At 42.2% G+C, this 14120-nt stretch overlaps 1 protein-coding gene across 3 annotated transcripts in view; it reads left to right on the top strand.

Moving 5' to 3' along the window:
* Positions 1 to 14120, top strand: part of STAG2 (STAG2 cohesin complex component) — a 69886-nt gene that overhangs the window by 20481 nt on the left and 35285 nt on the right. The gene's annotated exons all lie outside the window — the stretch shown is intronic.

Here is a 14120-nt window from a genome sequence, read left to right as displayed (position 1 = left end):
TAACTGAAAGAAGTGGGCAGCTTTGTCTTAACCCATCTTTTCTCAGAAAAACTTAAAACTTCCAACTGAAATCTCTATCTAAATTTAAAAAAAACAGCACATTGTTTTTCTCTTGATCTCTGATTTTAAAGGATAGTTACTTTCCCTTAATCTCAAAACCAACCTGAAATAAAAAAAAAATCATATACTAAGGATGGAGAAAGTAGTTGCGTTTCTTAAAAAACCACAAAACCCCCCCCCCGAAATCCAAACCTGCCAAAGAAAATCTTAATTTGACATTGTGTTTTCTATTATCACTATTGTCTGCAACACTTACCAGCAGTTGAGAACTGTGGCTCTGATTGTAGATTCATTTTAGGTTGCTTGCAAGACTAAATGTGTAGCATTTAATGATCTAGGATTTTCATACCCTAGGGCAAGATTATAGTAAGTGGAGGTCAAGCTGAACAACCGCCAGACCTGATTTACACTGGGATAAAAATGTTCTTGTCTAACAATTAGATTGAATGATATTACCTCTTCCTAACTTGTGCTGGAAATTGTTTTATATTGTTTCAAGACCAAGGCAGTCAGATGCCCAGAAAGCATCCCCTGAATGGAATATTAGTGTTGCCTTTCGAGTTCATGGATTCGCAGAGGATCCAGGTGTGTGTGTGTGTCAATGGCATTGGCTTGTTGTTGTGGGAGTAGGAAAGTTACTCCAAACAGAAGGTGATTTTAATACAGAAACTCTTCTTAGTGTGATGGCCACGTGAAAGCAGCAGTCAGTGGTGCTGAAATAGGGGAGAAGAAAAATCTTGGAAAGACATAGCTTTTGACTATTGACCTTTGAATCTTCCCAGACCTACTTGCTAAGTGTGTTTTCACAGGTTTATACAGTTACTTCTCCAGACCAGGTGATTGACTGGTAACCAGTGTTGTGACTTTTGTGTAGTAGATCATGACCAAAACAATGGGAGTTTTCAAATATATGTTAGGTGAGCAGTTAAACTCTACTCGGAAACATTAAAAGTAATTACATTAGTGATTTAAAAAGTGATTAAAAGTGATTAAAGGAAAGATGATAAATACATTTCCCTGGGAGCGTTGTTACTGTCACTAAACATTATGTGGAGCTACTTGGTCAGGTGATGTTAACATCCACTGGCGTGGCTGTATAGGAATTCCATTTGAGTTAAAACAAGATATTATACTTGTAATCCTGATTAGTGATACAACAGCAGGAGAATTCTATACGGCTGATTTATTGCCAGAGCAATAAGTGACTTTTTGAGTAAGAGCATAAAGTTGGCAGTTTTCATTAGTAATGTAGAGAGATTACTATAATGTAAGAGTAGAACAAGCTCATTGTTCATCAGTGTTCTTTTGAAATTGGTGCCTGGGGCATTAAAATGATGACTTGAAAAAATTTGCTACTTGATGATACTGAAGCATACTAGGTTATTTTCTGTATAAAAGGTATTTAAACATGCGTGAATCCTAATCCAGTTACCTAATTTTAAATCTCTTCCCTTTTCCCATAATGTATTAATGTATAGCCAACCCTGAGATGACAAACTGCATGGAATTAAGGTGTTGATTTTGTTGGTTTTGTTTTTTGTTGAGTTCTTGTTTTTTTGTTTGTTTGGTTTTTTTAACTGTTGTTGTTTGGTTGGGTTGGGTGGGGTTTTTTTTTTGGGTAAGCAAATCATGGTTTCAGGAGTTGTGAATTTGGTGTAAGTAGTAAATGATTTTGCAGAATCTTAGTTAAAAAGTTTTTATTTGCCATTAGGTGTTACAATTTAGTGTAGCAACCCTGAGTGGTGATCACAAATTTCTGGTAAAAGGAATGGGAGACCTGAATCTGGTAGACAAGAGTAAGAGCAGAGCCTGCTAAATTCCAACACAGGAGTAATAAATAATTGTGTAATTGACAGCTAACTAATCAAGTCAAAGAAACACTGCTCTTGACTAGGTATCTAGGAGAACTGAATAACTTAATATAACGGATCCAAGAAGGTTGAAATTCTGTTCCAGAAAATTAAATATGTGTTTAGAGAAAATCTATTGATTTATTTCAGCGTTGCATCAGCGCACAACATAAAATGGAGTAGAAAGATCGTGGTACTCGGAAAGAGGTATTGCCTATTTTAAATAATTCCTCTTCTGTCCACTTCCTCAAAAGACTTGGAATTTTAATTTACTGAGAAATGTCAGAGAAGGAGACTTGAAAAGCTGTACATGTAAAAACAGTATGTTGTGGTCTCAATTGCTGGGTTACATCTTTCTGGTTTGAGTGTGGGCAGGTGGGGGGCAGCTCTTCCCTACAGAACAGACCTGTGCTACCAGGAATGCAGTTAATTGCAAAACTACAGCAATTGTTGGGGAAGCCATGGGGAGAGGTACAGCACTTGCATTCTGGCCAGTCTTGTTTGAATAATTAGAGGTAATTGCAGACTGGTAAGGCAAATATTATCATGAACTGAAAACCACAAGAAGATGACACAGTTCATATTATATTAAAAGCTGAAAATGTGGTGAATAAAGTATTTTTGCATGCAGTTGTTGGACAACTGTAAATTTGTTAGTTGTCCTTTGGTGACTTCCTCTGTGGCAGTTGACTTTTCCCTCCCTCTGTCAGAGGTTCCCTTCCATGCCGTGGAAGTCAGCAGGATGGGGTTTGTCACCTCTCCTGTCTTCCCTGTTTGCAAGCTCAGAATATTAGCTTTAATTGTCATTGCAGATGAGTTCTTGTTAATAGAGCTGACTGTATGCCAGAGCATACAAAATGGTTTCTTTAGCTTTTTGAGTTGGGTTGGTGGCTTTTTGTTTCTTTCTTTTCTCCAATGGAATGGTAATTATCAATCTAGGAAAGTTTCCTACTCCCCCAGCAGCATCCCGTCGTGTCCTAGAAAAGGTTGGTCAGCAGTAACTGCATCAGAATTTGCCACACAAAATCCTGAGTATGAAACTGCTGTACAGGTTAAGGTGTAACTGATGGAAATTCGGTCAACACTGCAATGTAACTTTATTTTATCTTTTGTACATACTCATCAACTTTTAGCAGGCAGAAGTGGGTTTTGGTATGCCCTGTACTGAAGGAGCTAGCAAACTATGATGCCTAAAAAGGGATGTTCTTTTTGTGTGTGGCATCAGACAAAAACAATAGCTGGATTTCTTTCCTTATGCCTAAGATGGCATTTTTGTCTCAGCTGGCAGGAAGAAAAAGAAGGCAATATTAACATGCAAGGCTCGTTCCGTGTGCAGGAGTGAGGGCACTGGGAGCTGCAGGTGCTGGGAATGCTGCCGGGGTGTCACACACCTCCGGGGGCTGCAGAACTGCCTCTCTGGGCTGGGGGAGGGCCAGGAGCCATTGCACATGGAGCTTGTTTAGGAGACATCTGGCACTACTGCTCCTTTTTTTTTTTTTTTTTTTTTTAAAGAAAATACAGGAAAAGGCTGAAAGTAAGTACCTCATTTCACCAGCTTCTCCTGTGTTGCTGAGCTTGTAAGTCTGATAGTTTTAATTGTCATTGTATTGAACATGGCTCAAATAAAATATTTACTACAAATTATGGTACTTGCATAATGTCATCAGTAAATTTTCATCATAATATAAATATAGCTGTAGGGTGTAAATATCTCTTGAAAGAGGACAGAGCCACTAGCTTTATTTACACAATAAATTTGCTCAGGATCAAACATGCAGAGGTACAGCTTTATGGATTTTTTTTTTTAAAGATTAAATTAAGAAACCAAAAGTTTAATTTTGGTTGATTTAAGGAGCTCTACTTGTACATTTTAGGTCTGTGTAGAATGGATGCTCATGTGTAAAGATACTCCTCCACAGTAATAGAGGCACTTATAATGGTAGTGCCTCTATTATAACTTCAAAAGGACAAGTCTCACTAACCTTTTCTTCAGAATATTTTACACACATTAAGACTTGCTCAATATTTGTCAGCTTACTTGGTAAAATGAGCTTGGTCTCTAAAAAACCTGGGTTTGATAATCTTTTTCATGTTAGCTTTCATAAAACAGGCCTGGTTTGTTAGAGCACTCTCAGTTGGCCTAATTTTTTGCCTGCCACAAGTAAGCAATTACAGAGTTGAAAAAAATTGATTGATTTAAATAATGCCAATGTTTTTGCAGTGTTCTTAAGACACAGACAAGCAGAGGCTGTTTTCCTCTGGATGTTCAGTGAATGTCAGTAGTTAACTCTAGGTCTCCATACATGAGGGTTCAGTGCCAGTTGTCTCTGCCACAAAAATTTTTTAAGACTACTCTGTTTTGGGATGAATAAAGAAAAAGGAGAGAGTCATGTTTAGACTTCATGGTGATAATATGTATATTTTTTTTATCCAGAAATTACTAATTAATGAGTTATGAAGATTCTTCATTGTGGATATATCAGTTCTCTAAATTGTATGGGGGAAAGCCATGCACATCACAACTGCTGTTTCATATAAAATTAGTATTCAGTACTGCAGATCTCCAAACAAACCAATTGGGCTTTTAGCCCAAATGTTATGAGGGAGAACAAGAACAAAATGTTGGGTATTAAAAATGTTGAAGTTATTGTGATTGAGGATGTATGGAGCACAGATGTTCTGAGGCTGGTGGAGCTGCTGAAATAAGTTTTTAATGAAAGGTGACAAGGTTTTTATCTTTATTTCTTCTGTTTTAGAAGTGAAACCAACTTCTGCATACATGTGTCGTTTGTTTGAATTTTATGTTGTAAGGATGATTATTTAGGTTGATTGTTGAAAGAGCCATAATCCCCTTATGAAAAGCTCAGGTTTTAGCTGTCATGTTGCTTGGTTTGGACGTGGCACAGTATTTATTTCTTTTATTCCTTTTCCTTTTAGATGGGCAGGTTTTGCCAGTGGCAGGGCAGGGGCAGTCCCTGCAGGCTGTCCCTGTTCCCATTCCCCTTCCCGGGAATGCAGAGTGACCCTGGGCAGGCAGAAAACACCTGGGCTGTCAGGCAGAAGGCTGCAGGATCATGTCAAACCAAGTTTCCTTGTTCCCCCACCACCTTTTTTTTTAAAAAAAATAATTATTTTAAAGGTCCAGGTAAGAGTAACACCATTTGGCTCATGTCTATATTGTTTTCTGTTTATTTCAGATTTTAGTCTCTTTTAGTTACTGTCTGGAGCCAGTTCAGACGTTTTTGTATAGTGTGAAGCTTCAGCTGATAAACTGGTGAATCTCAGCTGACCAAAGGTAGAACAGGGTTGGTCTCTTTTTGCCTTCTGATCTTGGAAGGATTGGGATCACCCTGCAGGGACTATCTAAAGTGTGCTGTGACCTGGGCTGATACAGGCTGACTGAGAGATGTGCTTCAGAGATTTTCCTTTCACCCTTCAGTAGTTTACTTTATATAGAGTTTTCCCTTATTTCAGCCCTCTAAGACTGACTGTATCTTGGAATAGCAGCTGAAGCTATTGCAGTGTGCACTTGCATAGTCTCTTCTTCAGAATTTGTAATCAAATGCAGTTGTTCTTCAAAATGCCCAAAGTTTTGGGCGCACACCCCTTGTGACACAGACTTTTAAATGGGGAAAATCTGTAGGAGGGGAAGCAGTGGAGCTCTGCTAAGGTGAGGCAACTTGCAGACTGGCATTGATCAGTGGCAGAACAGAAAATAGAACTTGCTGGATGGGGGATACCTTGTCCATTGGAAAACCCTGCCTCCACCCTGGGTACTGAAGTCATTCATTGCTGTTGGCTGTGCATTTGAACAGTGCTCATTCTGCTCAAGGATTTGCTGTGCAGCAGGTTACCTGCTTGCTGTGGGCTCTGCATGTCTTCATCCTTAGCTTTTACAAGAGCAAAGATTTTGAGGTGATGTGCAAAGTACACTTTTGAAAAATCAGTATGTGAAGAGGAATATTGTTCTGTTCTGTAGTTTAGTTTGAAAATTTACGGTATTTAGGCAGCTGGAGGGTGTGCTTGCCTTGTATCATAAATGAACCACTACTCCTTCTTTGACTTAAGTAGGCATGTGTGGCTCTTTCCCCACTTTTCCCCCCATTTATTTATTTTTTTAAAGTCTTGGTTGTTATCTGACTTGGCTTTTATTCTTCCTAAGAGCCTCATTTTCCACACAGTCAGACTGCAACATCTGGAAGCAATCTCTTCTTTGGCAAGGAAAGATGTGACAAACACAATGAGGTGTAACTTCTACTTTTGTTATCTTACCTTTGTGTTTTTTAAGACACCCAAAGCCAAACCATTTTAAAGATATATGGGAATTTCAGGTTCATTTTGGCAAAGCTTGGGAATATTGTTGGGCAGGATCATTAGAGAGTAACACAAGTATTTTCCCCTTTAATAAGCATAATAATTGTATTTATTGTACAGTTCAATAATCTTTCAGATACTGTAAAGCATGTATTGAGTGTTTTAAAGCCACATTTTACTGGGCAGTGTGAATTACTAGCTGCCACTGTAAAAACCTCATAGGACTCAAGCAGTAACAGTGTACTTACATTTCAAAATAGCATTTAACTTTATTAAAGATATTCATGCTATTAATGGTTCTTTAATAAGTGATCCTGTGACTGTGAAGCACTCACTGTAGCAAGCTCTTTTCCTTCTGTAATAGTTGTTCCACATATTTAATAAAACTGGTGATAATCAAAAAGTACTTTTAATGAGAGGAGGATTATTTGGTGGTGTGGTTGAGATTGGCAGACCTATTAGTGTGGTACAAAGGTCCTTGTATATTATTCACTTTTCAAGTCTCTGAAATTGAGGTGAAGTCTCAACCTTCACTTCGAGTTTCACCCTGACTTCTTTCATATGCCATTTAAATTAGTGTTTTCTTTCATTCTTCCTTCTCCCCCCTCAATAAAGCCTGTTTGAAATTTTGCTTTCACAGCATTAAACTGTGGAAACAAATTTTACTTTGTGTTAAGCAGAGTGTGCATTACCTCTGGGGGCTGTGTTTCTATGTACTTGTCTGTCTCCTGCCTCCTCAGCTCCTGGGGGTCCTCAGCTGCTCCCAGGCAGGCTCCTGGGGAGAGATGGGAGCTCCTGGAGGTGTGTGTGCTGTGGAATGAGAATGGAGGGCATGCACTGGCAAAAAGGTTGGGGAGAATGCTTTGAGGAGACACCTGAGACTGGGCAGGTGCCTGATGAATTTAATTTAGAGACACAAGGTGCTGGCACAGGCTGTGTATGTGTGTGCACAGGGCTTGTCCTCAGGGCTGCTGCTGCCTGGCAGGTGTGGGACTCCCGGGCTGTGTGTGCGTGAGTGAGTGTCAGTCCTGGGCTCTGTGTGTGTGTGTGTGAGTGTCAGTCCCGGGCTGTGTGTGTGTGTGTGAGTGTCAGTCCCGGGCTGTGTGTGTGTGTGTGAGTGTCAGTCCCGGGCTGTGTGTGTGTGTGTGAGTGTCAGTCCCGGGCTGTGTGTGTGTGAGTGTCAGTCCCGGGCTGTGTGTGTGTGTGAGTGTCAGTCCCGGGCTGTGTGTGTGTGTGTGTGTGTGAGTGTCAGTCCCGGGCTGTGTGTGTGTGTGTGAGTGTCAGTCCCGGGCTGTGTGTGTGTGTGAGTGTCAGTCCTGGGCTGTGTGTGTGTGTGTGAGTGTCAGTCCCGGGCTGTGTGTGTGTGTGAGTGTCAGTCCCGGGCTCTGTGTGTGTGTGAGTGTCAGTCCCGGGCTGTGTGTGTGTGTGTGTGAGTGTCAGTCCCGGGCTGTGTGTGTGTGTGTGAGTGTCAGTCCCGGGCTGTGTGTGTGTGTGAGTGTCAGTCCCGGGCTCTGTGTGTGTGTGTGAGTGTCAGTCCCGGGCTGTGTGTATGTGTCAGTCCCGGGCTGTGTGTGTGTGTGAGTGTCAGTCCCGGGCTCTGTGTGTGTGTGAGTGTCAGTCCCGGGCTGTGTGTGTGTGTGTGTGAGTGTCAGTCCCGGGCTGTGTGTGTGTGTGTGAGTGTCAGTCCCGGGCTGTGTGTGTGTGTGTGAGTGTCAGTCCCGGGCTGTGTGTGTGTGTGTGTGTGTGTGTCAGTCCCGGGCTGTGTGTGTGTGTGTGTGAGTGTCAGTCCCGGGCTGTGTGTGTGTGTGTGAGTGTCAGTCCCGGGCTGTGTGTGTGTGTGAGTGTCAGTCCCGGGCTCTGTGTGTGTGTGTGAGTGTCAGTCCCGGGCTGTGTGTATGTGTCAGTCCCGGGCTGTGTGTGTGTGTGAGTGTCAGTCCCGGGCTGTGTGTGTGTGTGTGTGTGTGAGTGTCAGTCCCGGGCTGTGTGTGTGTGTGTGAGTGTCAGTCCCGGGCTGTGTGTGTGTGTGTGTGTGTGTGTCAGTCCCGGGCTGTGTGTGTGTGTGTGTGAGTGTCAGTCCCGGGCTGTGTGTGTGTGTGTGAGTGTCAGTCCCGGGCTGTGTGTGTGTGTGAGTGTCAGTCCCGGGCTCTGTGTGTGTGTGTGAGTGTCAGTCCCGGGCTGTGTGTATGTGTCAGTCCCGGGCTGTGTGTGTGTGTGAGTGTCAGTCCCGGGCTCTGTGTGTGTGTGAGTGTCAGTCCCGGGCTGTGTGTGTGTGTGTGTGAGTGTCAGTCCCGGGCTGTGTGTGTGTGTGTGAGTGTCAGTCCCGGGCTGTGTGTGTGTGTGTGAGTGTCAGTCCCGGGCTGTGTGTGTGTGTGTGTGTGTGTGTCAGTCCCGGGCTGTGTGTGTGTGTCAGTCCCGGGCTGTGTCAGTGGCAGTCAGTGCCTGCTCACCCCCCAGAGCTGCAGCCTTTTGGCAGTGACTCCCCCCAGCAGAGGGGCAGGGGTCCCTGCAGGAGCCCTGCACTTTGCCATGTTGGGTGTGCCATGAGGTCCTGCTGCAGCAGAGCTCTGCTGTGCTGTGGTGATGCTCTGACCTGGCAGAGCTCCTCCTCGGCCTTGTTGTGGAGTACATCCCGTGCTGCATCCTTTGGCTGCTGTGGCTGCAGGACTTCGTTCAGTTGGCTGATCCAGTGGAGGGCTAATCATGGGGGAAGGAGATGGGTTTGGGTTTATAATTTGCTTGCTGCTGGTTTGCCTGAGTGCCAGAAGGAGCAGCAGCTTTCTTGTGTGTTTAGAGAGAGGAAAGGAAAACCTACTGATTTCAGTAACAGCCCACGGTGCTGGAAAAGCGTGTTCTGAGATGGCTCTTTCCCACTTATTCAGCAGACTTGTATGAACTAAAGAGCAAATGTTATAAGAAATGAATAAAGAGCAGGATGGGGGAAAAAATAGTAGTGATGGCACAAAATCAACAGCCATCATAACATGGCTTTTTTTAATTTTTTGAAAGATGGAGAGATGTGTGGTTCCAAGTGGTGTGGAGGGGGTGTAACAGCTGGAAGTTCAGGGGAAAAAAAGTGAAGAAAGAGACTGAAAAGATAAGAGCTGTGTGGCATATTAACTGTTCAGTGGCTTTGACACCAGGTACTGACTGGTCATGTGTGTATTGACCATGTCTCTCTTGGTCAGCAAGGAAAGAAGTAGATTGATGGTGTCTAGTTCAGGGCTTTCTGTAAAGGAATTACAAGTGTCATTTGTTAAGCAAACAGCACAAAAATAACCACACACATAAAGGTATTAATTGCATTATTGTTTTCTTAAGTCTTCGTTGCAGTATCTTAATATGATCAAAACTGCTGATGTAGTTATAGCCATTTTTAAAGTATGGTTAGATGACAGGATTATGCTTGAAGTATGTTTTCTGTATGTTACTCAAGTTGCAGAATTGCCTTAAAGCTTGTTGGCAGCTGAAATATTAGGTTGTATACTATTGGTAGAAATAACACACTCTGAAGTCTGTAGGGAATGTCGTGCACTTGCTCAAAATCTTGCCTAGAAGTCCACATACAGAGACAAAACAAAAGGAGTATGAAGAAGCAGATTTGTCTGGTTTCTGTTTTGTTATGTTTTTTTCCTGAATAACCAAACCTAATTTTATCAAACAAAAAGTTAGGCACATTCTAGTTTATCAGAAAAAGGGGTGAGAGGTACAATGTAGTTAATAGTGCCTTTCTCTTCTAAATTATTTAAGGGAAAATACCAGATATATTTGTGATCTTTTATTTAAATTTTATCTGACTAGCATTTTAACTGTTGCTGCTGCATAACTGGTCCTGAAGCATCAGCATCTCTCATTCATGGATTGGTAAATAATTCAGAGATGAACTTCAGCCATACTCTTCAACATCACAGTTTGAGAAGTTCTGATTTTCTGAATTAAGTGATTTTACAGGTGATGAATTAAATTACAGGGAAAAAATAAATACATCTTTGAACAGCCTGTTCAGCATTACCCAAACATTTTCCTGGCCATGTAGCCATTTTTTAACTTTGCATCTCTGCCTTCCCAAAAAAATGATAACTGTTACTGATGTACATCATAAAACCTGCAGGTGATGGATGCCAAGGATCCAACAGCAACCCAACTAAAAGCCTGTGCAGGGAATGCTCCCCAACCACAGCCCGTCCCTCTGAAACCTCACAGTGAGCTTGGTCAGTGACACTGGGGTCACTGCATTTCCACAGGTGTACAGAACAGCAGCTGTGGGGCTGCTGTAGTGATGGTTTATGGTGTGTGTGGACACACAGGTACAGTTGGGTGTACTCCTGGAGCACAGGCTGCTCACTGAGCTGCTGACATTTCTCTGCACGCCCCAGGGCTGTGGGAGGACAGACAGGTAGCCCTGAGCAGCGGCTGCTGACAGCGGGTGTGTTACTGTGTCAGTGGATTCTGTCACCTTTTGGCACAGTTGGCACTTGAGTTCATCACAACCATGCCTAAATATTCATGTAGTAGGGATGAGTAGCCTTTAAGATGGGAATCTGGTTTTCAATGAATATGTTTTTGGAGTCTGGGTAGTGTTTTGTGCTTGCATTTAGCAGTCGAATTCTTTGGAGTGGAAAGCCCTCCTACACTGACAGCTGGAAGCATCATGTCTGATTACTGTGCTGGACTGCTCCTGTTGTTCCAGTAGGGTTTTGAGTTCATTAATATTTTGTTAGATAAGTTTTGAATAGCAAGGTACAATAAAGGGATACATTATTTCTGCTCTTATAATGTTTTCTGAAATTCTGCTTGTTGTGAAAGCGAATTACTGAGACTAGTCATACTACAGCAGCTGTTTGCATTCCTGTCTTTGTAAGAGTCATTGGAATCAAACATGTATCTGCCTTGATTTCACAAAAGATGAAGAAATTCTCTGGTGTTTTAACAATCTAATTACAAATCTAAAGGAAATGTGCTACAATATTATTGCAATTTTGGCAATTTGTTATAAACTTTATTGCGGAGAAATAACTAGGTCAACCTCTGGATGACCTGTCTTTTGGTGTTTCTTCAGTTAGCTTTAGGCTAGAGCTCCACCTTGTGATCCTTCAGCAGGATACATTTTCTTTTTATAGTTAATAATTTAATTATGATTTCACAATGTTGAATGCCTTCTAAAGTTTTTACAGATTTGAGAGATATCAGTATCTGCTTGGGCAAATTAAAGTTGGAATTCTGTGAACATGCCAAAAAAGAAACTCAAGAGCTGATTTTTATTATACAGTTTAGTTTAGAGTTAACTTCCTAGAGTTCTTAAAATAACCTGTTTATTAGAACACACTTAATAGATAACGTAGACCTGCACAATTTGGAATGACGTCTGCAAGAATTTCACTTCTTTATTTTCAGATGTCACAGTGATGAATGAACTTGATATATTTAAAAAGTTTTGGTAGGAGAATCATCCGTGTAAGCATCCTTTCTTATTGACTTCCTGAACAGCATGCTTTGAGTGAGTCATCCAGTGTGGGCATGGAGACATGGCTGGTGGTAGCCTTGAGTTTCCAGAAGGTGTTTAATGAGATGAGGGAGCTCAGGGAATGACCAGTGTCACTCTCTTCCCATACCAAAACAAGAGAACATGAATAAACTTGGAAAGAGATAAATTCAAGGCAAAGAATGTGCCTTTTCATGGTATGGAATTTGGCTGTGGGAGTTCTTGGATGGAAGACCCTCCATTGAGTATTGAATTCAAAAACTATTTGGAAATATTAATGGGAAAAGTAAGGTGTTGTTAAGGATAGGGGCAACCTCCCTGGCCAGCAAAACCCATGGGTTATTTCTGGATGCCAGGAAGGTATTCAGGGAAAGTTTGCTGTAAAGGAAATAGTGTTCTTCCTTGGGCAGCTTCTCTTGGCCCCTGCCACAGAGAGCTCGCTGGACTGGCGTGACCCTGCTGGCTGAGCATCACAAGACCTTCTCTCTGGGTGTGTGTGAGCCTTGTAAAATTATTCTTTACTGGGACAAATGGAGGGGGGTTTTTGGTCATGGCTGAAACTGGAGCTTGACTCCTGAGATTCCTCACACTTTTCATTGTACACCATTGCCAGGTGTTCATGTTTAGTTTCTCTTTTCCAGAATACCAGTATAGAGTTGCACTGATGGGGACCAGGTTCGTTCTGTCTTCAAGAAAAACAAAAAATATGAATCTCAGTAGTTTAATGCTTCAGCATCAAGCAAGAACTTGATCTGTTGTTCTGTTCTAGGCAGTGATTCTGACAAATGCCAGGTTTTCTCTCATGTTTTTTGGCCTGTACTAGGATGAACAGTTCTAACAAGAAGTTCAAGTTGGTGTAAATGGCAGACAGCTTTTGCTAGTGATTTATTTGGCTTCTCTGATGTAGAGAACAAGTACTCTAATAATTTGCCCATTCTTTTTCATATTTTCATTCTTTTTTGGTTTTTTTTCCTTTAATTTCTCTGATTATAAGAATTTATGGTGATTTTTGCAAAATTTGGTAGGATAGTATGTTTGGGTTTCCTATAAGGAGCCAATTTGCACGTAAGGATCCTGATTGTCACTTTAGTAGATGTTTTGTCTCTTAACACTGAAAAATGTAAACTAGAAAGAATCAAATACCAACACACCGGTAGACAGGTTGAACTTGAAACTGGCCAATGTGGTTTTTGGAGTTTGCATCTCTGCTTTGCACTGGGACTGAATCACAAATATTTCTCAAAAATAACTTGTGTAGTTGCTTATCTTTCTTCTTCGTTTTTCTTTTTTCTGTTCTCCCTCCCTGTACGTCTGAGCAGGTGCCAGCCTGATGACCAAGGTGTTAAAGTGTCCTTTTTTCCAAGTTGGAGTTGCTGATTGGATTCAAAGTAATTATTAAGAGACAAATCAGTACAAAATACATTAAAAATTCCAAAGTGTAGAGCTTTCCAATATCTTGGCTTCTGAGCATGGCATTTCACAGACAGCCTGGATGGTACAATAGCACCTTGCCACCGTAGAGGGGAGTTTGACCCTTCCCTCCCCTGCTGTTGGCTGTGCAGTTGTGTGTTTCCTGTGCCTTGGCTCTGCAGATCTGCTGTTGAGCCAGTTTAACTTGAGAATCTGGGGGGACCGTACTTGGGTTCTGCCCGGTTTGGTGAGGCCTTGCCTTGGGTGACCCTGAAGTGGCAGTGTCAGAGGTCAGTGTCTGGGCAGGGAGGGGCTGGGAGCAGGGCTTGCTGCAGGGACTGGGAATGGGGGACACTGCTCCGTGCCCACTCTGCAGCAGGGTCTGTCTCCTGCTGTCTGTGCATGGGGGGTTGCAGACTGTCTTGAGATGGATTATCGTGAGCCTCCTTGCCTTTGCCACTGTTTATTTCCTCGGTGGTTCTCTGCTCTAATGTAATTATGTAAAATGTGAAGGGAGGGAGCTGGTCCGTACAGGGTTTATGGTTTCATCTCTAGATGCTGGAAGCTGCAGTGGCCCCTAGCATTCACAACAAGCACTTGCAGGAGAAAACCTGTCCAGCCTCTCTGCCTCATGCTCAGCTGAAATGCACACTCTGCAGCAGAGCTACCAGACTTGGAGCAACATGTGCTTAGCATGCCAAAATCAAATCTTTCCCTCAAATACCTCATCACTCCAGGAAGCTGTAGAGTCAGCAGACTGACTCGGAAGGTGTTCCTCCTTGGTATTCTGTCTTTTAAATACCTGAACATCATGCTTTCCTAATTTCACTCTGTGAAAGTTAGCCTGGGGAGCCAGTTGGCATAGAAAACTCAAGCCCGGATGGCTAAAACTTGCTTTTGAAGTAGCCAGAGAGATTTTTTTCTTGCTCTTAAGGAGAGGAAAAATAAGAGGAAAACCTAAATTTATTATAATGAACAGTATTACAATAAAGTTTAAAGCAAGTATT

This window comes from Sylvia atricapilla, chromosome 21 (assembly GCF_009819655.1).
Source record: "Sylvia atricapilla isolate bSylAtr1 chromosome 21, bSylAtr1.pri, whole genome shotgun sequence".
In the NCBI taxonomy this organism is placed as follows: Eukaryota; Metazoa; Chordata; class Aves; order Passeriformes; family Sylviidae; genus Sylvia; species Sylvia atricapilla.
This window is presented reverse-complemented; position numbering and strand designations above follow the sequence as displayed.